The following is a 24635-nucleotide window of genomic DNA, read 5'->3' on the forward strand; positions in this document are numbered from 1 at the left end:
CGTCTTTGAAAAAATTTCATCAGTACAGCATACGAAATAAAACAAAATTCACAATATTAAAATATTAAACTATAGTTTTCATCCTTATTTACTTGAACTTCTTTTCAGTAAATATTCACATTTCGTAAAAATGTACAATTAACCCCCTCCCATTCTAGACAAATTTATAGAATCTTTCTTTGCAATCCGATAGCGCTGGTCATCACTAACGGAATCTTGAAGTGGTGATTGAAGTTACGGAAGAGAAGAACGCGATGAAGTGACTAAATGCGCAATTCAAGCCGCGCAACGATTCTTTCACACCGCCTCTTCCGCCTACCTCCATCTCTGTCCCCTTCCGATTCCCCCTCCCCCTACCGTGAGGTCGCTCTCTACGCTGGAAAATGACCGCAATGACCGTGTGGTCATTTCCTGCCGGACAAAAGGTGCAACAGTGACTCTCTTACATATTTAGAATTCTTTCTCAGCTTGGAAATCAAGAGCATCTCCCAGAAGATGGAGAGCAACTCTCTAGGACTCTTACCGATTCGACGCTGATGCTCGGAGGGAGATTCTCCCGTGTGTCGCGTGCATTGCTCCGTTAGGCTTAGCTGCGACGTAATACTTTTTGAATTGAGCGGAAGATTTGATTGTCTGTTATTCCTTAGTATACTCGTGAAGATCCTTAGATGACTATAGTGAACGTCCGTTGATTTAAAAACTGAATCCCTATTGACTTTTTGCCAAATATCACCTGTATTAAAGTTCCATAGATAGGTAAGTACATGATGTCGTTTTATTTCTTGGTTGTTTTGATCACTATTTAGCATACATTAATTACAATTGATTTTAATTTCAACAGCCTCTTTATTCCTCTATAGTTTTAAATGAATTATTTTTTAAAGTAATAATTACTTTATTCAGATATATATGAGCACATAAAACGCGTAGTTAAAGAAAACTGATACAAATGCAAATGTAAAATCTTACAGAAGGCAATATTTTAGTGATGAAAGTTAGGCCAATAAACTATATTAATAATATTCATATAATTATCCAAAACTGGAAATGTATCCGGCTGTCTAAAAATGTTAGCACCTGAATCGTGAGAAGCTATTTAATATATTTATAAGCATGGCTAAAGGAAAAATATCTGAAAATATATCACTTTGCCAAATTTTTAGGAAATGGTCTCAGAGAGATCAATAGTTTGAATAAATTTGAAAGATTCCACGCTTCAATAAAATGAGTAAAAACATTCAGGCAGGAATCACGTTAAAAAACGTTCGTTAAAAATATTTATGCATAATGACTATTGGTTTCTCCCCCCCCCCAAAAAAAAAATTAAATAATCGCAGTTTCAAAAGCCTATCATAACTTTGTCAAATCATTAAGCATGAAATAATTAAAGCATTAAAATGTGGTTCACTTTTCGAAACAGAAATTCTAACAGCATTCAATAAAGCTGCCTATACGCAACAGAATGCTAAGTTAAAAAAAATCAAATTCTTAACTATTTATTAACTTTTCACTGAAGTTTAAGTAAGAAAATCTGAAATGTTATGAAAATATTAATGTAACTCATAATAATGCATCTTATTAAGCATTAATTGTATTCATTTTTAATTTTAAAGGCATTTGATTCATAGAAAGTGACTCATCATGTAATAAATGCAGTTCATGAAAGCAAATACACGTAAAAAGAAGTTATTATAAGTACGCTGAAAAATAACAGAAATGTTCACTATTTTGTAAAACTTTGAAAGCTAACTTAGTAGAAAAAAAAAAAGGATCAGATTAATTGTTTAGAACATTTTGTAACATTTGTAGCATTTGTGATGCTTAATTAACCAGTAGTTGTTGCCAAAAACAAATGGAAGAAATGTACCTATAGACATATATTCAGAGATATTTTTTCATGTTTAAAAGATGAAGGAAATTTCAATATAAATAATTATATGTATATATATTGTGAAATAAAAATAAAAATTCCAATCCATCCCATTTTCAACCTGAAACAAACCGGTAGAACCGGTAGAATTTTTTTTTTTTTTTTTTTTTTTTTGTAAGTATTGACAAACACATGAAAAGTTTCAAAATTGAATGAAAATAAATGCATGTGAACAATTGAAAAGATGCAAAAACAGTTAAACGGTAAAACAGCAAAATTGAGAAATTGTGAAAAGAATAAAAAAATATTTACATGCTTCCCCACATTGTCGTCAGGGTTTTAGTATAACGAAAGAAGCAGCTGAATCAGTCTTAAAGGACGACGACACAAACTTGCTAAATAGAATTTAACGCTTCAATTAACCACAAACCAGTCTGTGCCCTCATCACTCAAACACCTACAGGTCAGAATATATACAGCAAAACTACCCATTTTTTTTCAATAGAACGGAGAACTGGAACGAAACTGGAACTGAAATGAAAACAAAAATTTGTTTAAAAAAACAAAATAAAAATTTTAAAATGTCTGGCAGAAAGATTCTAAATAATTAACATAACAGCAGACAAGCAAGCAACATATGAAACGCATGATACAATAAGCATATAAGAAAGTGTTCTTGAAATTCTTGAAAATGTAACAGTTAAGCAGCTATTATTTCGAAAATTTAAATATATTCAGAAACAGGGGGATTCATTTACTTCTTTGTTTTGTAATGTATTAATTTAATAATTGTAATGTATTAATTTTTTAATTATTTTATGTTGCGAATATTTACTGTCACTTCTCCCTTTCCGTTTTCCTACCAGAATGAAAATTTAGCGAAGATTTGAGATTGTTAAAGTCAGAGCGTGTTCCGCCTGCTGAAAGCTACATTACTAATCGAGATTCTACGATATCATTCCTGTTTACGGCGTTGCGTTATTCTTGCAAATTCTGCCGTCTCGCCGGTGTAGTTTATGGCCAATCTGAGTGTTTAAATATCTCTGCATAAACTTGGGCTAAATAAGACTTAGATTTAGTTTTAATTTAAAAATCTACTTTTGAGTTTAAGCCATAAATGCTGGCTGGTGTGTAAGCACCAGGATCAGGAATGGCTTCTGTTTAGCTTATATTTGAGTTCTTAATAAAAGGGTCTTGTATACACTTCACACGCTTCTAGTTCACCAGTTACACCAGGTCCCTGAAGACGACGTGGCGAAAGATGTAATTACTTTTTTTTTTCTTTTTGCATTCTTCAAATTTGGTATAAACTGTTTTCGCATCTTTTCATGCAGTTATTCACTGTGTTTCTCAATATTAAAAACAAGTTTCTAATTCCCCCCCCCCGGATTGAATATGGGATAGAATTAATTGTTTTACTTTTATTTTCCAATATTGCCGCCATATGTTGCAACTATCAGGGCATAACTGGATTAGATTTTGAAATGCTTTTTATTTTATGTTTATTCAGACATGTACATATATATATATATATATACTTAAATTTGGAAAAATATATGCAATAAGGACTTAAAAAATCCTTTCCTGCGCATAATGCTGCTAAGATATAATTTGTAGATATGTATTAAGTTAAAATTAAAAATCAACAGACAGAAGAAAAACAAATAAGAAAATATATCATAAATTGATCAGATTAATGGTATGGCCAATTTAAAATTTTTTGAAAAATTGAAACCAAAAATTTACTCAAATTAGATTTGTTATATTATATCAATTAAACGTAGTATGAATGACAAAAAGTGGAGAAAGCTGTACTATATCTCCAGACCCTTACACTGTCAAAAAGATTTTTTTTGGCGTGGGTTAAATTTCTTTTGTATTACAAATTAATGTATTGTTATTAGTTAATATTGTAATATTATTAATTCGGTGCCTCGGATAATTTTCAGCTTGCAGAAACAGAATAAATCTGCCCCGAAAAAGTGTATTATCGAAAGATGGTTTTACCTCCTCTAGCTGTCTAGCACCTTGTATTCCACAAGAAAGCTAATTAAATGGTATGAATACCATACCTTGTGGGAGTTATTACTGTTGTGACTTATCTCGTTTGCCTGACAGTAACATCAGAACAAGCCCACGAAAATAATCGGGGCGAGCAGAGCAAGATTGCGCCTGCCTGACGTTGGCAAAAGCGTTGAGCACAGTACAGGTGACAGTAAGTCTTCGCTTAGTTCCGCCCTAATTTTGATGCAGAGCACCCCGGAGGACGAGTCGGAGGGTCTCCTACCCCTCTTTAACTATCACCAACCTCTTGAGAGGACTTTTGGCTTACCTCATATTTAGAGTGCCCCCATGCTGCACGAACACTATACATTTACAAACATCCATGTCTTCTCCGGGATTCGAAGCCGGGCCCTTCGGTACTGTAGTAGGCTCCCGAACCACTAAACCGTCTGGACGACGTGCTGAAATGTACTAACATAAACGTTAAAGGATAAGTAATTAATTTAGTTAATATATTTTTAAATTATAAGCTATGCATATACGATATTAGGTTTTCCAAGGTTGTTTTAAAGAGACAAGGTTATATTCCGGGCAAGATGGTATGTTATATCATCCTAAAACCGTAAATAATTTAAAATTAATTCATTTATTAGATAATTTACACAGCAAATGACTTTATCCAGCAGTTAAAACTGTTCTTGCATAACGAAGCAATATATTTCAGTTTTAAAATAACATTACGAAATGTTGAACTTATTTTACAGTTGCTACAAGCTAGTGTTTTATTTGTAAGTTTCAAGTGAACTTTTTTATATAAGAATGAGTTATAATCGAGATAGCCAAAAAAACGATAAAACGATAGCTTATTTAAATTCCAAGAAATAGCGTTAAAACAGCTGTGCACTAAATGATAAAAGGAACTAATTTTTAATATGTAGCTCCACATACTTTAAAACAATGAGTTTAAAACAATGGCTTTAAAACTTTAAAACAATGAATTTAAACTATGACTTATGTTACAGATCCATGTCATGCATATACATTATTAATGGCTTTCTAAAAAGCAGAAAATGAGTACTTGAACAATGAAAATAGGTAAACATTGAATTGTACTGTGAATAAATAAATTGGCATACGACGCACATTTTAACAAGCATAATCTAAGTTATTCAGGACCATTCGAAGATTTCTTTAGGTACTTTAGAAAGATTCAGATTCGTGGTCTTGTTCTGAAAGAGGGACCTTACTCAAGCTTTTATTCAACATGACATGATATATTAGTATCTACTAACATTTATTTATTTGAATTTTAAACGCATTAATATATCTCATGTATTAAAATCACGAACCTACAAATATAGGATCTGATGGTTCCCATGTATACGTTAGGACACAGGAAAAATAGGAACTTATGGCGAAATTAATAAATATTCAATACATAACAGACCACATGCGTATTATAGCTTTGTAAACTAAACAGATTCTGATTTAAACTTTTCCTATCACTTAAAGTTTCCTTCCATCATTAGAAGATACGTGACATGCATTTTTAAAAGTTACAGATCCTAAATTGAAAAAGTACATTTTTAATGAAACCCAACTTTTAGGAGAGAAAAATGTTTTACAGTATCATTACAAGATCGTAATTCTTGAAATTTACCACAATAACATAAAATAAATTGGAGTTTTTCGTGATGTATTTAGATCGATTTAGGATGGGTTTGCAATTTTAGTTTTGGGGTCAAAAGCAAGTTTTATTTTTATGAGAATATGTTTTTGAGAACACAGAAGTTGTTAGCTTGCACTAAAGGAGTTAAAAATTTCATCGAAACTGTATTCAATATACAGTCCTTCATTTCGATAGCTGTGTATAAGATGAAATAGTAAGCGTGTAATTAACGTCGTAACTGACGAAATAACAAGTACAGTTGACTTCAGTTTTAAGATTTGTGATGTGCAGAAAGATATTTTCAATCAAGATTGCAACTGTCAGTTAAGATGGAAAAGTTTCATTTGAGATCCTTTTATTTCTTCAAAGCTGAAATATTGTTGTTATATAGCCGGAACATTTTTTTTGAATCAAAAGTATTTTGTAATTTGTTGTAACTTCTACAAATGATTTTCAAGGATTAATTTATCAGTGGTCTATAGCGAATTCTTTTGATTAAACATAACATTGTCCTTCTTTATTTTTTAACTTGGAAGTGCATCAAGATAAGACAAACGTTTCGAATGATAATGATTAAACATATACGCAACAGGTGTAAGGTACGTTTAATGCATTAAAAATGTATGCGTTCTTCGAAAGAATTTGTCTTGTTTAATATAGGGTATCACAAATTTATTTTGAAGTAAATTACACAGAAGCTTGATAGAAAATATGATTCCAAAGCTCTAAATTTTCCTCTGTTTATGGTATATATAGAGGCATCAACTTTTTTTTTTTTTCAAAGCTTGAGACGTGGAAAATGAACAGTGCTCTCGCCGGGACTCGAACCCTGGACCTGTCCAACACGCGTCGAGTATGCTTCCACTTACACCATTAAAGCATGAGAAAGAAAGGAGAAAACACGTTATAGGCTTCCTCTTTTAAAGAACGACTGGGGATTAGGGGACCCAGTTCCTAAGTACTGGTGATGACGAATTATCGTCTGACACTTTTTAGTTCGGGGAACAGTTGTAGAATCATTAGAGGTTTTTGAAGCAGGAAGCGTGAAAAATGTGCAATGCCCCTTCCCGGGACTCGAATATGGACCTCTCGAACACGAGTCGAGTGTGCTACCATTACACCACGAAATCATGCTGAAAGGAGGGAGAAAATACCTTATAGTGTGGAAAAGCTTGCATCCAGTCATTACTTATTTTACTTCTACTACATTTTAAATGTATGGCTAAAACACTTTGGACGGTTAAAGGGAAAAATATATAATATATGTTAGAGAGGCACATAATTTCGAACTTCAGAATTAAAGAAGTTTACTTACTTTTACATTTTTACTTACATTGCTTTAAAATTATTTAAGTAATTTCAGACATAAAATTTTCTTCTATAACATAATTTACTGTATAAAATTTTACTTGCATCGGGATTAATTTCCAGGACATGTATGCCTTAAATTTCATGAAATAATTATGTGCTTAAAATTAATTACAACGAATTTTCTCTCGCTAAATATATATATATATATATATAATGTTACATGATCTTAAATTCATTTAGTGCGAAAACAAGTTACTACTACTTGCGCAATTGCTGCAAAGTTAGTTAATAATAATTTATTTCCTAAACAATATTGATTAATTGATTATATTATCTCCAAAGTTTAATTAAAGTAGAATTATTTTAAAAGAGTGAATCCATACTGGTAAGTTATATTTCGAAAGATGTTTTGAAGTAATTTGAAAGCAAAATGTTAATAATGTTTTAACAGGGACTAGAGTTAAATCATCATGAAGAATAAAATTTCAATTGTAAAAGGAAAATTAAAAACATGTAATCATTGTCATTGATCGGAAATTAGTTGACTTTTCAAGGGGAACAAACCAACTCCCGTTCAACGAACAATAATTGATAAAAGTACGTAAATACGAAGGTGTTTCGTCTTTACTTGAGTTATAAGTTAAAGCCAAACCGGCAATTCTAGTCAGGCCAAATATCTCCGCGAATAGAAGGGATTATGAACCAATGCTGATACTCAAAGAACTTATTCTTATGAAGCAATTTAGTCAATTCAATTTGGAGTAAAAAGCAATTTCTGTAGAGAAATCCGAAATAACCCGAGTAACCGTCCCCGACACCTTCATATTTATGCATTTGAGTTCTATATTATTTGTAAAAATTAAACATTGGAAATTGTCATTATGAAATCGAATTCAAAGTAAAGTTGAAATAAACATAGAAGATTACAAAATAAGATAAATAATGCAAACTTTGTAAAAACAAATCAAAGACAATATAAAGTAATATAAAAAAATGTGAAAAATAATATATAATAAGAACAGTGAATGTACATGAAGATATAAAGGCCAGAAAAGGTATTAAGTAACTTACATTCTTTCTAGTGGGGGAGTTGGCAAAGTGTTCTCTTCGTGTCTGACTTATAAGTGTTGGGTGTCCGAAATTCTTCAAAACATCTTTCGAAATATAACTAATATTTCAAATTACTTCAAAACATCTTTCGAAATATAACTTACCAGTATGGATTCACTCTTTTAAAATAATTCTACTTTAATTAAACTTAGGAGATAATATAATCAATTAATCAATATTGTTTAGGAAATAAATTATTATATATATATATTTACAGGAATAATGGTAGAAAAATCTTAGATATGGTACTGATAAATTTAAAACATTACTTTTATTTGGCCTGCGTTTCATGAATGAAATTTAATGTTAATTTTTGAAATATAATGAATGAATTTATCAGCAGCAGCATGCTTTGAGAGAAAACTTTAAAGAGGACTAAATTAAGTATTTTGTTTCAGGAAGCTAAAAATATCAAATACTCCTCCATATGGCTGTATGTCTATACAAATTACTCAAACTAAGGATATTAAAATAACGAAAAACCTTAAGTAGCACTTAATGAATCAGAAAACTTATTTATAGAGACGTAAAATTAATAATTTTATCAATGTTTGGGACTACTTTAACACAGAGTCGATGGTATTATTTTAATAAAATAACCTTATTTAACATTCAACTGTATTCTTGAAATTAAAATCTCATATCCAAGTTACTTGCTGAATGTATAATTTTCTTCAGTTTTAACATTTTCTCTAAGACAGGAACCATACACATTTCGACATGAAGATTACTTAATGAAATTAAAGAATGGCCATATGTTTGCATATAGAGATTTATTAAAATTATTAGTCTAATATGGTACACTAACGCTATTTTATCTGCGCAATCTGTGAGGGTCGTTTTTTGGAGCATAAAAAAATTCCCTTCTGTATAGCTAATTTTCACTTACACCTTCTTAGCAAAGGTGTAAGTGTAAGTAATAAAGGTATATTATCAATGAGGACGTTCACGGTTATTCAACATCAGTGTCAATTAGGCGTTGGGAAATGATGAATAACCGCGTTACAATTAACAGAAAAATATCGCCTGTATTTTCAAGCAGTTTAATTCTAAGTTCATTTGGTTACAAAATTAAATCAGTTTTGCAAACAAAGAGAACAAACACACTGTAAATAATGAATAGCAAAGCACATTAGAAATGAAAAAAAACTAATTTATGAGTGACATTAAAGAACAACATTTGCAATAGAACCTTAAACAGTGCTACTGAGTTCAAATTTGCGTAAGAAAGGCAGAACATTTTACTTTTCATTGTACAACGTTTACATATGTTGCATAACCTACCGCTAAATTATCTAGCTATTGTGGATAAAAACATCATCTGCTATCACACTCATTTTCTTTTCCTTTCCATATTTTCTATAGGCAGTTTTGTTTTACGTCAAATGATTGCGATAGAAAATTTTCCATCTTTCTGTAATAAACTCCTTTTTTTTTCCCTCACAGGGTCTGGTTAATTACCTCTCCCCATTTAATTGCGAGTTGTCTACACGGATAATCTTGTTAAATGTAAGATAAACTGTCATTCTGATCCCCGAAACAACATTCTGAGCTAGAAATAATTCTTTGTAGCATTCTCTGTTTGATATATTATTAGGATTTATAATTTTAAAAAAATGAATGCACTTACTTTCTTTAATCTTCTATTAGGATTTGTAACTTTTTCCTATATTACATTTGCTGTTTTTCTGTTTTTTCATTTTCTCTTATTTTCTCTTTTATCGTTATTTGCTCTCGATTTTGCTTTTTTATGAGTATTTCTTGGCGTTTATGATTCATGTATTTCCTTGTATTACAGTATGGATTTTTGTACTAGTAATAGTGGAAATTTTACGAAGTGCTCTGACAGAATATGTATTCTAAAATAATTTGAAAAAAATATTTCTAACAAAGTAGCGTCTTCAATATAAATAAAATCAAATGATTTCGACGATTTTTTCTAAACCTTTATTAAAATTTCTTAGAGTTTTTCTGATTTTAATTAAAATAATCATATATTCTCTGGATTTGATTTTTATTTGCCTCAGTGAAGTTTTTTTAATCACCTTTCTCTTCATAAAGGACTAAAGTCCATTAAAGGCCAAGACAATTACTCTGAGAACTTGTACGGGAGAAACAAATCACAACATGCTGCCAGTACAGAAATTCTATGCCTGTTGGATGTGGACTCTATTGCCAGTTCTTCTATTATCAATATAAATTTTTAGAAATTTAAACAAATCTCTTGTCAGATGGGAGGATACTATTATGCTAATAAACAGACCTATAGTAAGTTATTCAAAAGTATTATCCGTGGAAGCTTACGAGGAATTTTAGCATGTTTTTCTTTAAATCTAAAGCGTTCAGGAAGACAATAACATTCTTAACAATATTTTAAATCTAATTTCTGTAACTAATGTTAACAGGTGTGTAGAACAGAGAAATGTTATGATATGCATTTTAAACAAAGAAGTTCTCAAATGAAAAGAAATTCTCAGAAGTTTGTTACTGGAGAAATAAAAGTAATTTGGATTCGAATAGCTTAGATACATCTAATATGCACAGAAGGTAGTTGCTGAGGGCATACAATGTGATAATTATTCTGCTTGATTTTAGCATATAAGTTAAGTGCCTTTTCTCTAAAACTTCTTTCTGAAAAACACGTATTTTATAAGCAAAATTTCACTTCTCAAATTCTCTCAAATACTTCAGAAATTACGCTCGTTGTAAGACACAAATTTAAATATATGCTTTTAATTTCTATCCGCATAAGTATTTTCAATATTTCTATTTGCGTAAATTAGAGTAATATAAAAAGTATTTGAAATAAACTCCTAAATTTTACTGTGCTGGAAAAATGAAGAATGTATTTATGTGTATTCCACAATGGTTAGAGGTCAAAGTCCTTCCAGTTACAGTAAATTTAATACTTGCGAAGAAAACTGATTAATTCATAGAACCTTTTAAGATTTGAATAAAATATCAATATTGTTCAAATTATGAAGAAAATTTTACGGCAGCATAAACACAGCTGGTCCCTTTAAAAATAATGTTAATTAATTAATGCTAATATTGTTACTTTAATTCATTTTTATGCAAACATATGGATGAAAACTTAAGCTGGCAGCATTTTAAAAGGCTGCTAAATGACAACAAAATGCGTTATGTACATGCCTTAGTTAGATGCTAAATGCCCAATTAAATGTAATTGGAAGAAACATTCAGGACCAAAATTGACTCATGCTTATGGATAAATAAAGGCAAGTAAAGCACAACATTCTGTGGCTAAGAATTATTTCAATTTTTGACTGAAACTCCTTCCGAGATTAAAGTTCTGATGATGCTAATTTGTTCAGATGCAGAATTACTCGTTGCCCAGTTATCGCAATATTACGGGAATTCTGACATACAAGCAAAACCGTCTTGTCAGTATCTACATCAGCAGTGTTTTATATATACCGAACACTGCAGGCATTATACATATTATTAATATTAGAAAAAAGTTAATTTGAATATAACATGATGAAAGTAAATTAAAGTAAAAGCAAGGTGATTCCTCAACAATATTAATAATTGAATCCTTGTAAAGGGGTTAAACATAAAATCAAAACATTATATACATTTATTTATAAGTGCAAAGACCCATGCATTGATGTCAGTCAGCGGGAATATGATAATTTTGAACAAAAAGTAAATGTAATCGACACGATTTCTTTACGGTAGCCTATTTCATACGCTAATGAAGGTATTGCTATAGCTGCCAAATTTTATGATATGCAGTGTTGCAATAATGTTCACAATAGAGTACTGGAAATACTATTATACAGCATGTAATGAGTATTTTTAAAATTTCACATATTTTCTCTTCTTCTTTGGTGATAAATTTCAGCACTACTCTTCATACATCGTATGGAAGATACGTTGTTATGTGTGGTTTACAATATTGCACTAAGCCGAAAAAAAATTGCTAAGAAGGGATCACATCTATTTCAAAACTCAATTTTCTAAGCTAATAAACTATTCATAAGAGACGATCAGCGACAAACTGCATTTCTAGCAGGTATGCACAAATCTTAAGCTCCCCCCCCCCCAAGTCTAACAACAGAAATCTATGGAATAACTACTCTAGTAAAGTATGGTCTGCGGTGAATTTTATGTAAATGTAATTTCACTTCACATCTATTTACTTAAAAGAGCTACGAATAATGCTGTCAGAAAAGTGTAAATGTTTGTGAGCTATTATCTTGTCAAATTTTAATATTTTATGTCAGATATGGAATTTTTGGTGTCTTTACTGCATAGATCCGTAAATTAAATATTTTATAAATAATTGTGATTACTTTTTCTCCCCAATTTCTCTATTTGTGCTTTGTGACAATGTGTGCAGTGTTAGATTTATGCAGTGTTTTGGTGCTGAGAAAATGACTTAATAAAAAAAACATTCGCATAACTGAACAGCAGTATCTCGTATAGCAAAGGTTTTGCATTTTGTACTAATAAAATTACATTTTATTATTTTTAAACTTTGTTTGGGGCTAGTTTTAAATAAAATGATACATTTTTGTTTTATACCAAAGGCAATTTTCCATGGAACAGAACTTCATATTTAGAACAAAGTTTGCTGAGTGAAAAGCATCCTCGTTCTGTTTCACATTATATTAAAAATAATAATTCGTTAAAAAATTAAAGCACCGTACAAAATTCCTTAAGATAAGAAAGTGCTCTTTAAAATTCTGGATTTTGATATTAAATTATTTAAAAATTCAAACAGTTTTAAAAATCAACTTAGCTGAACAGCAAAATCACACTTCTACAAAATACTAATATTTATGGTGTAGAGTCATTAGGTTATTTTGAAGCAGGAGTACATGAAAAATAAGCATTGCACTCACCGGGACTTGAACCTGGATCTTTCGAATGCGCAGGAATGTGCTACTTACACCATGAAGGTGTACAGAAAGGAGGGAGTAAATACCTTATATACTCCTCCTTTTAAAGGGCTACTGGGAATTAGGGGACGCAGTCTCCAAATCCTTGTGGTGATGAATCATCATCCACCACCTTTTAGTTCGGCCACGGTAGATACATTAGGTTATTTTTTATGTCAGGAAGCTGTAAAATGAGCATTGCCCTCCGCTGGGACTCGAACCTGGACCTTTCGAATACGCGCCGAGTGTGCTACCGTTACACCACGAAAGCATGCTGGAAGAGGAGAAAATACCTTATAATTGAAAGTATATCCAGTTAACTGCAATTTACAAGATTCAGTGTTTATTGTTAATAACTAGTGAATATCTGTGCTTGAACAACCAAATCCACTTTATTTGATTACTTTTAATAAATGCATCAAAAAATATTTTGCAAACTGGTCTTAATTTCAAAAGATGACAGCCAGAAGGCCAAATAGACATCAAATATAAAAATACATAAAAAGTCTTTAACATATTAACAGTGCACAATATGTGTGATGTAAGTACTAGTCTGTTTTATCATTAGTGTTTCATTTGAACTGCAAAATTTAAAAAGTCCCTATAGTTTTAATTCAAGGTTTTGATTCTTCGATATATATCAGTATGCCTTCTTTACATTTTCAAGAAACCATTGAGGATGACTATACCAATACGCCTTCATAAATTATTCACCAGTACAGTAATCCTTTCCACGATTTTCCCCACCTTCTCAAAAACCTAATTGTTGCACTAACGGGAGACAAATTTAATATTTTCCTACGAAAAGACACCGTTTTGTACAAAAAAAAAAAAAAAAAAAAATATTTTAGTTTGATTTTCTTTAAGCTCTTCAAGCGTTTTTTTCCATAGAATTGCTACGTTCTCGGCAGCAAACATTTTCCATATCATTTTCATCTCACTCGGATTCTCAGAATTTTCTTTTCTTTATTTACATATCGAAATTTTGCGACTGCACTTGTATCTGGAATAAGTATAACAGTCAAATCTTATTAAGTTGTCACTTAGACCAGCGTTTCCCAAAGTGTGAGTCGTGACCCGGTACACTGTAAAAAAAAACCTCGAAGTTTACAGACAAAAGTCTTGTATAGTTACAGAAATGCGAACAATTACGAAGGAAATACCTGTAACGAACACAGAACCAAACGAAACTGTAAACTCTACAGGAGTTTTTCAAGAAGTTTTGCTTGGATTTTATCCGTAGCGTGTGATCACGTGGCTTAAAACGGCTAAGAGAGAAGAACCAATCAGGAAGAAGGTGGAAAAACAGCGTCTTAGCGGGAGAGTTCAACGATAGTCGCCATGTTAGCCATTATTTTTGCTATGGTCGAGGTAAGTTCGAAATAGTGTTTGACGTGTATTTTACTAATTTTATGTAATGTATTTGTTATGTTCTACACTATCTATAATTAAATTCTTTTAATGTTTAGCTTATAATTCTAATGCTCCTAAATAAACCTGTGTTGAATTATTGTTAGAGTTTAAATCACAGAGCTTGTGTTCCATTTAGTAAAATAACAACTTTTATTCGTTACATCTGCAGGTGTCTGCAGTTAAACTGCTCATATTTATAAACAGAAACAAATTTGTTAATATGTTAGTTTAAAAACAAATAAGCTTAATATTAATGTTCTATCTAAAGTCTAATAATTTCTCATGTTAAATATTTATGTATCTTTTAAAACATATCGCGTTAGAATATTCATATTTTTCATTTTGTTGACAGATGTAACATTATTATTCCATACATGTTATCATTAATCCCAGCGTGAACTGCTTTAGAATATTTTTCAGAGCATTATTACACTATGTATGTTATTATTAATCTCAACGAAAAAGAAAAAATAAATGTAATATATTTAAAAAATTCGACAAAATAACTTAACATACATTAAAAATGGAATATCATTTCATTAATACATGCGATAAGTTCGCCTTAAAAGATTATATAGTCGGATAGCAATTACATATTTGTAAAAGTATTCAATGTATATTATTTTCTGTGTTAAAGATAGTTTTTTTCATAGTTCATATTTGCTAAGTTATAAATTTTGCTGATGCAAAAGTTATGTAACTTATGCAAACATATGCTTAGAGTATTTGAACTAGTGTTGAAAATTCACTGGAATTTAAAATGTAATTGACAGTATGCCTTAAAGCTTGTTTTGGTAAAAGCATATTTATGGGTGCCCCTTGGCAAAATTTGGCGATTTTTGGCAGTACATGGATACCGAGTTTGTGCAATTCTTTGACCATGTTATTTTGGCTTGTGTAGCGACGATTTGTGTGCCAAAAACCGCCGCTACACGAAGACAGATTGCACATACTCGGTATCCATGTACACATCGACCTATTTTCACTTAAAAAAAAATCTGTGAATTGTACAAACTTGGCATCGCGCACTCCCTTGACTTTATCCATGTACACATCCACCTATTTTCACTTAAGAAAACATCAGAGAATTGCACAAACTTGCGCTCCCTTGATAATACAGGGAGCACCCTTCAATATACTCTAACTGCTGTTTTTCATAAATTAAAACATTTTAGGCATTTAAGATATCTTCCTGTAAGTTACAACTAAATGAATGACTCTTAAGCATAAAAATTTCAAATTTTTATGCTTAAGAGTAGAAGGAGTTATACACTTTTTAAATAACAGTGTCAGAAAAATATACTTTTTAAAATATGTAAACCATTGTTTGAAGTATAGAAAAACCTTCCTTAGCAACTATACCTCTTTAAGTGATTATGGCAAGTATTCTGGTGATACAAACATTGATATTAATTATCACTGAGAATCATGCTTTGTGAAGTAACCACCTCCATTAAATATCAAAATTGTACAAAATTATGGAAAAGTTATAGAGTGGTTTTACTGTATACTTAAAGTATATCAGTAAGTGGTTTTACTGTACTTTTTAAAATATGTAAACCATTGTTTGAAGTATAGAAAAACCTTCCTTAGCAACTATACCTCTTTAAGTGATTATGTCAAGTATTCTGGTGATACAAACATTGATATTAATTATCACTGAGAATCATGCTTTGTGAAGTAACCACCTCCATTAAATATCAAAATTGTACAAAATTATGGAAAAGTTATAGAGTGGTTTTACTGTATACTTAAAGTATATCATATCACTGTTAAATATTGATGATGTAAAAGATATTATCTAATCATAAATATTTCAAGCATTAAATAGCTTAGTGTAAGTCAATAAGTTTTCAGATTCTGACTTTGTACCCTGTCTTTCACTATGTAATATTTTTCTAGCAACTGTGTTAAGTACCAGTAAGTAAGTTTGTCTTAAATACCACTTAATGTAATCAGGTATCATCTGTTCTGTCTGTAAAACTTAATCGTAATAAGTGAACAAATGAATATCTGTAAAACTAAAGATGACACTCTATGTAAAAAATACAAGTATTAAAATGTCTATGAGAGGAACATTTAAAATATTAAATCCATGATCAATTTTTGCGACATCTAAGATAGAAAATACCCAAACTGACTAGTTAATTCAGAGGATGAATGCATGTAACATCATTGTTCATGTGTTTGTTAATTGTGTAAGTATTGAAGTTCATGCATTAATTGTTGATAACTATATTATTGGCCTTATATATATATATACTTGCATTTCAAAATTTTGTATATTTTGCCAGTGAGCTAAGTATTAAATGCTGTTACGTATAAGTTCATATTATGTGGAAAAGTAGTTTTTGATCTAACACTTTCTGAGAATTTTTTAATGTTGATCATCAAGCTTAAAGCATATGGCTGAAATTACCAGTATTAACCATAATTTAATTATTCTCCTGTTTCAGCGTTTCTCAAACTTTTTTCGAATAGAGATTATGTGAATTATCATAATTTGTGAATCACCTTGCTGCTGTTCCCTTCGAAAGCAATTTTTTAGCACATATTACTACTAGTACACTTATATTTTAATATATAATTAAAGTCCGTTATATTTCATAATTAAGTCCATTGAAGAAAAGTTATATTTCTAATATTTCAAGATTATTAATGAGAAGGATGATTTGTAATTCTTGCATGGCTCTTCTATATTTGGATATATGATGGTAAGACCACAGTCTTAGTGGATATATGATAGTATATTTGGATATATGGTGTGGTAAGTACCACAGTTATAGTGCTTTAAATCCATCTTTTACTGCTAAGACTGAGTGGGAAGTCTGTAAGTAGGGTAACCAATAATAAATTTCATAAAATGTCTATCTTACGAGAAAAGGTGATAGATGATTGTCATATGTAACTTTTTAAACTCTGAGATTTTTCAACTAAATTTTTTTGTCTCCTTTGGAAACTTCGGAGGACCATGAGGGCAAGCTGTATGATCCACAGATTGAGAAGTGCTACCTTAATACATTTCAATTTCTAGAGAAATTAATCTTAAAAATAATCTGATCATTATTAAAACTACTTTACAGATTTATTTTATATTACAAATAAATATAGTAAATATCTAATAAACCTCAAATTATTTTCTGCAATATTTCTGAATTATTTAAATTTGTACTGTTTTTGCTTCAAAAATGGATGATACATGCAATTTATGATTTCATGAAAGGACCAAAAGGAATCTTGTTTGCAATTTAATTATTTAATTTAAAAAAAGATTTAAATCATTTGGAATATGTGCAAGTGCATAATATGTTATGTACTTCTAACGAATGTGATTTTTTCTTTATTTAGGAGCCATGCTTTGAATCCTAAGAAGAAGAGGACTGCACCTTCACAACTAGTTAATTAAAAATAACAATAATATAAATTTTACCTATTTTTTATTTTATTTTCCTTTTGGATAGTTTTCAAATAAAAATAAACCTATTTTTGTTTCTATATTCTGTGTATTGGAATAAAGAGTCGAAATCCATTGCAATATCCAATATTTTCAAAATATGATATTTTTTGAAATAAAATATATGATTATGGAATATTACGTTAAAATGAAATGGTTCCTTATGTAACCTGTATGTTACACTAAAAGGCTTCATCGAATACTTGTAAAGTAATGAGCAAATACTAAGTTAATATCTTGTGTGAATGAATATTATCTTACAGAATTTTTGATTCCATAAAAATCTATCTAAAAATATAATTTTGTTGAATGAAGATTTAAACATTTTTCCCGAAGATTTAAAAAGTCGTTTGAAATAATGATAACAAAAACATTAATCTGAACCATTTAATAAATGAATAGAAAATTTTGAGAACAATTAAATCATCCACAGGAATTTGAAATAATCATCGTATTTTTGACATCAATTAAAGAAAGAAAATCTGAGTCATTTTGATTATAGTGATAAATTAGTTCCATTAATAGTAGGATAGAAAATTAAAATTTTAAGGAGCCATTATGCATTATCAATTTTTCATTAAAAAATTTTTAGTTTATTACTACTATCATATCAATTATTAATGCTGAATTCTTTATCTTCAGTTTTTACATTCTTTTCTTAATTTTCTAGGCATAGCAGAAAAAATATAATTATAGGATCAAGGCATTTCCAAATACATTATATTTTCTTCCTTAAATTTTTAAGATCATTCTATATTCATCATGTATTATAGACACAGTATCAGAGGATTCTGTTCAATTTTTCAGTTAGAATTTGGGACGAAGTTGTGAAGTCATACCTATATTAAATGCTTGAATTGATTATTTGAAATATGACAAAGCAAGAGAGGGCCATCTGTCCAAGGAAAGGAATATTTTAAGGAAAACTTCATGTTACACAAACATTTACACAGGCAGCCCATTCTCTAGGATTTAAATCTAGAGCCAAATGCTAGTGTTCAGCTTACTGTCTGGCTGCCTGTAGGCAATAAATGTTTTAGTAGAAGGAATACTTGAAAAATTAAATTTAGGACTAACTAATTCTTCAATTTTGTATTCAATGCGAAGAATGTAATTTATTAATAAAGTTTTAAATCTGGGAAAATACCTGTACAACTGTCCGATTAATTAATCTATTATTTCAATTAATGGTCAGTAGCAGAAGAGATTAAAAAGCATTTATGCCTAAAAGAATTATATGTTGTAATTAAAATGAATAATGCAATTAAGCATGAAAATAATTTTGGATAACTTGTGATAACTGAATTTAAGTTCATTGTTGAGTTACATAAGTAATTTTTTTTAGAATTTGAAAAAATATTTAGAATTGTTTATTGAAACAATTTCATTAAAATATTTTTTTACTGTAATCATATCCAATTGCAGTCTCTTTAGATTACACTGTTGGGTATAAGGAGAATGATTTGGTTTAGTTTACTTAAGTATGGCAAAGCACACTAGGACTATCTGCCTAAGTGGAGAAATGCCTTTGTGGAGGACTTTCGAAGGGAAACTGACTTATATACATGTTACACATGGAGAAAACCATGAAAATACCCATACAACCAGCCCATTCACGGGATTTGAACCTCGGACCGAACTACCAGTGTTCAGCGGGGGAATTCTAGAACATTACTAATTTATTGCCAAAAAACAATTAAGTCTAATACACAAGTTTTTTTCCAGCTATTTCGTGATGCATATGTAACTTTGAGATGTCTTAAAATTCAATAAAGGAAAGTAATGCAGATGTAAGAAAAACATAAAATTTGAGCTTCTTTTTAACATTGGAAATATTTTGAAAGAAAATGTTGTATATCTTTTAGAAAATCTAAGGTATTTTTCCTTAAAAAAAACTTAATATTTAAAGTTACATAACTTCCCTTTCCCCACAAATAAATAAATGCAGCATATTTTGTTACAAGCAGTAGCTGTAGACATTTCACATAAAACATATGTTCTACATGTGTAATTATTTATAGTAATATTACAATCAAAATATTTAATATTTAGGAATACATCATTTTTGTATTTTGTATAAGACAAATATGTTCTATATGCATAATTATTTGGAAGAACTTTTAAGTAAATTATCTGCAGCTTTTACATATATATCCTTTAAAATTTCACATGAAAATACATGTTCTTACATAATCACTTGCAATAACCTTACAAGCAGAACACTAGTAATCTACAAATATTCCCTTAATAATTCACATTCAAAAATTACGATCTACTTACACTATTATTTCCTGTAATCTTTACAGATGTTTACATTGGTAAATCCCATATGAAAAACATGTTATACTTACACGATAATTTCCTGTAACATTACAGATCAAAGATCTGTAACCTTTACAGGCATATGCTTCGGTAATCAACATACAAAAACTTTGTTATGCCTACAGAATAACTTCCTGTAACATTACATGTCAAACATCTGTAACCATTACAGGTATAATCTCTGTAAAGTTACTAAGAAAATTCCTGTTTTGATTACTCAAATAATCCATGGCATCCCAGTTTCCACGACTTTTCTTAGTAACTTTACAGATTTTTTTTTACAGTGTACAGAGTCGTAGAAAAATTTGCCAGGGCGAAAAAAAAATAAATAAAAAACAGAATTTTTTTTGCATATTATTTATTATGTCAGTTAGACACTAGGAATAGTGACAAATTGTGCATTTGTTACTCTTTCCTATAGCTTTTATCACTCGCACCCGCTCATTGTGCGTTGTTAGGTTGTTACTAGGTCTTTCCCTTGCTACGTTGCTAGGTGTTCCCCTTCCCGGGCACACGCATTTATGCTTTGTCCACATGCTTGCGCACGTTTGCCTCATGGATCTTAGAGAGAAGGTCCATGATTTGTCTGCGATTTTGTCATTTAAAATATTGCCTTCTCCGGTACGTGCACAGCTAACTCACGTGTGTCAAAAAGAGAATTCTTTTTATAAAAGTTTACGACCTTTTTTAAAATGGATAAATGGTTAATCAGCAAACCAGAAATTTAAATGATGGCCAACCAAGAACGAACAAAAGTAAACATCATGATCATGAAAATTCTTTGCCTGAAGCCCCTAAAGCAGGGACAGGGACAGGGAAAAGTGGACGGAGCACCAGAACTTTGTCGGTGATTTTTACATGTATTGCTCCGCCGAACTATAATTTGCCTCCATTTGTTATTTGCAATGAACAACTTTGAAATGAAAGTATGAAACCGTCATAGTTGAAACGACATTTAGACACTCTTCATTCTGAGGCTCTGATCAATCAATAAACTTTTTTGCTGATATGAAAAAGGAATTGATTGCTGCTAAAAAATATGAAAAATGCACTCTTTCCTCACCAGTCAAATAAAAACCTCACTTTGACAGCTTTTGAAATTTTCATATTATTAACTGAGACTGGATATCCTCATAGTGCTGGAGAAAAATTAATACTTCCCGCTTTATAAAAATAATTGCCGCAAATAATGTATGCGGAATAAAGGAAAAGTTTTTTTTCGGCGATAGCATTATTAGTACGGAGAATTGACGATATTGCGAATCATTTAGAAGAAGAACTAGTTGCTGAAGTAAAGAAACAACTACTTTTTTTTTCTTTGCAAATAGATTAAAGCACACATATCGAGGATAAAGGCATATATATCTAAAGTGTTTTATCATATATATTGACGAAGACACCATACAAGAAAAAAATTTTTGTTTTGTAAAAGGCTACCGACAAGAACGACCTCAGATGAAATTTTTAAGCTTACCGATGATTTTGTCACTGGTCACGGTATTGATTGGATGAAGTGTATTGGTCTAAGTAGTGACGGAGCACGTGCAATGCCAGGCTGTCATAAAGGTTTGTTTAAACAAATTCAAGAATTAGCCATTAATTGTGTACGGGTACACTGTAGTATCCATAGACAAGCGTTGGCGGTAAAACGCTTGCTTTTAAATTTGAACATAATTTTGGAAGAATGTGTCAAATTTGTAAACTACATAAAATCTCGTCCATTACATAGCAGACCTTTTATCAAATTATGCAAGGGGATTGGAATTGGGATTATTCAATTATGGCAAAGCCCATGAGGGCTATCTGCCTAAAGGGAGGGATGCCTTCGTGGAGGACTTTCTAAGGGAAACTGGCTTGTATACACGTTACACATGGAGAAAACCACGAAAACGCCCATGCAGCCAGCCCGTTCGCGGGATTCGAACCTCGGACCGAACTACCAGTGTTCAGCGTCTTTACCGCTCGGCCGCTGGTGGGCCCAAATTATGCAAGGAAATGGGAGTGATCATAAACACCTCCTTTTGTATTGTAATTCACGATGGCTTTCAAAAGGAAACGTTTTAAAACATGTGTTTAAGCTAAAAGACGAAGCTTTGTTATTTCCCAATGAGCATCCACCATCTAAAAAAGATGCTATTTATCCGTTTAAAGATAGATTCCAGGATTTCGAGTGGTTAATAAAAGTAGCTTATTTGTGCGACATATTTGCTACATTCAATGAATTGGATTTAAATATGCAAGGCTTAGTTTTAAATATTTTCAAAGTATCGGAAAAGGTCGCTGCAATAATTTAAAAATGCCTCTGTGGAAACAACGACTTCCAAAAGAAAGTTTTAAATCTTTCGAAACATTACATAAATTAATTGTAACCCATGCAAACTATGACGAAGGAGATTTACATCTAGAAACCCTATCAGTTTCAATTCAAGAACATCTTTCGGAGATAACAAATTGTTTTAAACACTGCTTCCCGGATATTCCTCGAAATAATATATGGATTAAAGATTTTCCTTGCGAAATTGAAAAGTAATAAATGTTTAAATCTTAGTGAACAAGAAGTTGATAATTTAATTGAAATGTCATGCGACACCGAGCAGAAAAAAAGTGCTTAAAACTATACCACTAATTAATTTTTGGTTCCGCTATCAAAAGGTGTGTTGGTGTATTTAATTATGGCAAAGCACACTAGGGCTATCTGCCTAAGGGGAGGGATGCCTTCGTGGAAGACTTTCTAAGGGAAACTGGCTCGTATACTCGTTACACATGGGGAAAACCACGAAAACACCCATGCAGCCAGCCCGTTCGCGGGATTTGAACCTCGAACCGAATTACCAGTGTTCAGGGACTTTACCGCTCGGCCGCTGGTGGGCACCCGCTATCAAAAGGAGTATCCAAGCATAAGCGAAAAAACGATACAAAACGATACAAAGCTGAGTTTTTAGCCTTGGTGTACTTAAAAAGTAAGTATCGAAACAGACTGAATGTCGCACCTAACTTGAGAAAAAATTAACATCATTACCTCCTAATTTGAAATTGTTAGGTGATGACAAACAACATCATAATATTCTATTTACTGCTCCAAATTTTCACTAAGTAAGAGACATATTTCAATATTAGCTTCTTTCCAAATCTAGTTTTCATGAGCCTGTACCACACTTGGTTTACAGAACTTAAGTTTACCCATTTCAGTAAGAAGCATAGAAATTCAACTGTCTGATGCCTAGAAGAGAAAAGCAGTGAAGTGTAAAGTCAGAATACACAGTACTGCACCAAATAATGTTTTATTTTTCTATTTAATGATATCTGGTGGGTCCTCGTTAATTAATTTTATATTACCAAGAGCTTGCCAGGTGAAAGTATAAGTTTGACTAACAGTTGTTCAAAGAATTATCTTATTGTACACTGCGCAAGAAAAAATATGGAACAGTTCTATATCTCCCGTTGTACTGGAACGATTGACAAAATTCAAATTGCGTTTTTCATGTCTCGCAAGCGCGATTTAGGATATATATTAGATTAATTATACGAAATTTTTCCCTCAATGATGCTTAATAAATATTTATTAATACTATATGAAAAGCTTTTTTTTTAATTATAGATGATATTATTCAAATTTTTAACTTAAAAATTTTTTTTTCTTTTTGCCTTATTTTTTAAATATTTGTAAGAGTAAATTTTTTTACCTTTGCCGTGTTATCGTCTGCTACTTCATTTTGACTTCACTTAAATTGAATTGACTAAAACTGAGAAAGTTCGTTTGAAGTTTATTTTCACAATGTTTTTAAGCAAACAGGGCGTTGACAGTTTGGGTCATGTCCCAGCTTTAAAAATATATATAGTATATAAATAAATTTTTACGTTAATCCTCTTAAAAAGAATGTTTTAAGTAATAATTAACTCTCGTGTTGTAGATTATATAAAAAACATGTTCTTTAATATAGAAATCATTAGGCTTAAAAACTCGAAATAATATAATTTAGATCGTTTCCACCCGATAAAAGAATCGGGTTACTCGGTGATACATGATAAGCGCTACTAGAGTGATTTATTTCTTCCTCATTTAAGAAAAATCTTTTAATTCGAATATTTATCCCTTGTACTTTGATTTAAACTTTATTTACAGTTAAAATGTCTAGAAAATGAAAAGCTGTCTTCATATGAAATGCATTTTATGCAACTGATATTTTAAAAAAATTGACAAGAATGCAAAATTTATGGAAGTGTAACAAACGAAAAACCTTAATTTTCTTGTGTCAGCACTGAAAATAAATGTAGAAGGGAATTGGGTGGGGGAAAGCAAAAATTTAAAGGGGAATCTACTTCAAGGAAGTTGGGTGTTCAAAGAGAAACCACTTGGACGTGTACACCAGCAAAGAGCAGCAACTGAGTTTGTGCTAACGGAAAAGACAAAAACGATATCACTGCAGGTTAAAATGAAGAGCGACTCGTTTTCGACTATATGGTTGTATAAATTTAAATTTCGTCATAGAACATCATTAATGGAGCATCTCATGATTTCTCAGCCGAATTATTTGAAGATTCACCTATTGACGTATCTGGATATCATCTAAAGAC

At 30.9% G+C, this 24635-nt stretch overlaps 1 long non-coding RNA gene across 1 annotated transcript in view; it reads left to right on the top strand.

Annotated features, from left to right (window-relative positions):
- The first annotated feature begins 318 nt into the window (after positions 1–318).
- The window catches only part of LOC146993383 (uncharacterized), a 295011-nt gene continuing 270694 nt past the window's right edge, over positions 319–24635 (top strand). The window contains exon 1 of the long non-coding RNA XR_015038545.1: positions 319–756. This is a non-coding gene — a long non-coding RNA (uncharacterized LOC146993383). The remainder of the gene's footprint in view (positions 757–24635) is intronic.

The sequence above is a fragment of the Stegodyphus dumicola genome, chromosome X1 (genome assembly GCF_044657685.1).
Source record: "Stegodyphus dumicola isolate Sdum_Otavi_A_Nest chromosome X1, ASM4465768v1".
Lineage (NCBI taxonomy): Eukaryota > Metazoa > Arthropoda > Arachnida > Araneae > Eresidae > Stegodyphus > Stegodyphus dumicola.